Raw genomic sequence first — 3,697 nt, 5'->3', positions numbered from 1 at the left:
TTGGGTCACTTAATGAAACGACGTAGTTTTGAGGCAAAACTACGCCATTTCAGACCCTTTCAAGGGTAGCCCCTTATCTTGCACTTTTGGCCATTTTCTCTTTCAAAATTGGCTCAATTTCTTTCTTAATCCTACTTATTAAACTAAATTTATACAAACAAATAAATTAATTAAGTAACTTATTCAAATGGTCGATTAACTAGATTAATTCACCAATTGAATAGTTAGTTAATTCCTAAAATGCACAAATAAAGAAAGAATTATTTTTTGGTATTTTTATGATATGAAATATGCTATCAAAGACACAAAAATTGGGAAAAATAATTAAAGCAACAAAACACTAATGGCTTTAGGAGGTGTTAAAACAATACAAAAATTAGGTATTCACAGCTGCCCCTCTTTGCTTGATAACGTGAACAGTTTTCGTGCAAATAAAAGTGAATGCCATGGCTAATTTTTGCTCACATATCACTCCAATGAAAGCATTTTTTTTAAATGGTGACTGAACCCTGCTTCCGAGGTTGCCTACATATCCTTGGTTAGAGGAATCAGGTCAGGGTAGTTCTGGGAAAATTTGGTAGCTGGGACTACCAGACACTAGATTTAAGACTGTTGTTGCTGTTACTGTTACTTGCTGCTTACATCAAAAGGAAAAGAGAAAGAACTACATATGTCTGCAAACTAAGAGTTACAAAATTCCTAATCTATGTGTCTTGTGGAGTCAAATCTTGATTCTTGACCTGCTCGCTTGTATTGACCTTAGATTGGATCTTGATGCTCTTTGAGGAAAAGATCATGGCTCATTCTCGATTGCTTGCTTTCCGGATCAGAATTCGAGAAAATGAAACTCGAGAAGCTGGGTTGTTGACACATTATTCAAGCTAACTCCAACTATCTTGTGACCGAAAAACTTCTTTATTTTGATTAGAAAGCTGAAACTGCAAGCTTTAATCGTCACTTGTGCTATGCGGCGGGGCCTGCAAAGCCATCAAAGACGAACAAAACGAATAAAATTTTTCTGGCCCAGTTTGACACTAGGAAAATTTTGTGAGTTAGAGAAAGCTATAAAGTATCTAATTTGTTGAAATGAAGACAACGGTAGTAGTATAAACTAACTATGTGAGGATATGCAACCACGGGGGGAAGCAACTTATGTTACCAGAGGAAATGGAATTAGAGGATAGTACCCTGTATTACTGAAAGGGAATGTAACTAGGGGTTGGTACCCTGTATTACCGAAAGGAAATATAACCCGGGATTGGTATCTTATATTACCAAAATGAGTGTAACCAAGGGCTGGTACCCTGTATTACCGAAAGGAATGTAATCAGGGGTTGGTACCCTGTATTACCGAAAGGAGTGTAACCAGGGGTTGGTACCCTGTATTACATAAAGGAGTATAACCAGGGGTTGGCACCCTGTATTACTAGAAGGAGTGTAACCGGGGGTTGGTACCCTGTATTACTGAAAGGAGTGTAACAGAGGCTGGCACCCTGTATTACTTAAAGAAGTGTAACCAGGGGTTAGCACCCTGTATTACTAGGAAGGAATGTAACCGGAGGTTGGTACCATGTATTACTGAAAGAAGTGTAACCAGGGGTTGGCACCATGTATTACTGAGAAGGAATGTAACCAGGGGTTGGTACCCTGTATTATCGAAAGGAGTGTAACCAGGGGTTGGTACCCTGTATTACATAAATGAGCGTAACCAGGGGTTGTCACCCTGTATTACTGAAAGGTGTGTAATCAGGGGTTGGTACCTTGTATTACCGAAAGGAGTGTAACCAGGGGTTGGTACCCTGTATTACATAAAGGAGCGTAACCAGGGATTGGCACCCTATATTACTGAAAGGTGTGTAACCAGGGGTTGGTACCCTGTATTACTGAAAGAAGTGTAACCAGGGACTGTATTACTGAAAGGAGCGTAACTAGGGGTTGGTACCCTGTATTACAGAAAGGAGTGTAACAGAGGCTAGCACCCTGTATTACTGAAATAAGTGTAACCAGGGGTTGGCACCCTGTATTACGGGGAAGGAATGTAACCGGGGGTTGGTACCATGTATTACTGAAAGAAGTGGAACCAGGGTTTGGCACCCTGTATTACTGAGAAGGAATATATCCAGGGGTTGGTACCCTGTATTACCGAAAGGAGTGTAACCAGGGGTTGGTACCCTGTATTACATAAAGGAGTATAACCAGGGGTTGGCACCTTGTATTACTGAAAGGTGTGTAACTAGGGGTTGATACCCTGTATTACTGAAAGGAGTGTAACCAGGGACTGGCACCCTATATTACTGAAAGGAGCGTAACCAGGGGTTGGTACCTGTATTACAGAAAGGAGTGTAACCTGGGGCTGGCACCCTGTACTACTGAAAAGATACTAAATCCCCTGGGCGAAAAGGTTCTACCTAGGTTAAACTACGAAAAGCAAACCTGGGCAAAGAGTACTTCTACCCGAAAACATGAGCTGAAACCCCCTAGGCAAAAAAGTTCTACCTGGGTTAAGCTACGTATAACAGCCTGAGCGAAAAGTACTTCTACCTAAAAATATGAGCTGGATCTGCCTAGGCGAAATGATTCTACCTTAGTTAAGCTACTGTAAAACATCTGAGCGAAGAGTACTTCTACCTGAAACTATGAGCTGAATCCCCCCTAGGCGAAAAGGTTCTACCTGGGTTAAGCTACGAAAAACATCCTGAGCAAAGAGTACTTCTACCCGGAAACTATGAGTTGGATCTTCTAGGCGAAAATGTTCTACCTGGGTTAAAGTTATGAAAAACAAGCATGGGCGAAGAGTACTTCTACCCGAAAATATGAGCTGGATCCCCCTAGGCAAAAAAGGTTCTACCTGGGTTAATCTACTATAAAACATCTGAGCGAAAAGTACTTCTACCCGGAACTATGAGCTAAATCCCCCTAGGTGAAAAGGTTCTACCTGGGTTAAGCTACAAAAAACAGCCTGAGCGAAGAGTACTTCTACCCAGAAACTATGAGTTGGATCCCCTAGGTGAAAAGGTTCTACCTGTGTTAAGCTACGTAAAACATCCTGAGCGAAGAGTACTATAACCTGGAACTGTGAGCTGGATCCCCCTAGGCGAAAAGGTTCTACCCGGTTTAAGCTATGAAAATGGGAGGTATGGATAGTCATGATGCACACTGCAAATAAAGGAAAGTGGAGATTTTGAGGAAACTTACCTTTGGTGACATTCACCCTTTGAGAATCGCCATTCTGCACTGCTTTGATCCTGCTTCAAACAAAGAAAAAATTTGTGAGTTTTTAAAGTGGTGGTCGGTTTGTGGCCTTGATGCCCTGAGTAGTTTGAATTCACCCCTCTGCTGTCGAAGAACTGATTTTGAAAGTGTGGTACCGAGGTTCCCGGATACTCTGTATCGCTTTCTAGAGACATTGTCTTTCTAACGTTGCCCCTGGATGTTTCATACCCGGATGTCCATGGTACCGCTAATACTTGTCCCTAAGGCAAGTCAATTTTCCTTTAAAATCAAACTTAGTTGTCTTGCACCCAAAACCAATTTTTGTCTGTAGTGCTTATCAACTTTTTACATGAAGCAAGTCTTGCTTAGGCGACCTTTTTAGTTTCTTTGAGACACTTTGTCCACCTTATCAAAAGAGATCACAGATGGATTCCTGCCTTCGTCAATGCCATATTGGAATTGTGTATAAATAAAAGGTGTCCCT

The sequence above is a fragment of the Nicotiana tabacum genome, chromosome 12 (genome assembly GCF_000715075.1).
Source record: "Nicotiana tabacum cultivar K326 chromosome 12, ASM71507v2, whole genome shotgun sequence".
Classification (NCBI taxonomy): domain Eukaryota; kingdom Viridiplantae; phylum Streptophyta; class Magnoliopsida; order Solanales; family Solanaceae; genus Nicotiana; species Nicotiana tabacum.
This window is presented reverse-complemented; position numbering follows the sequence as displayed.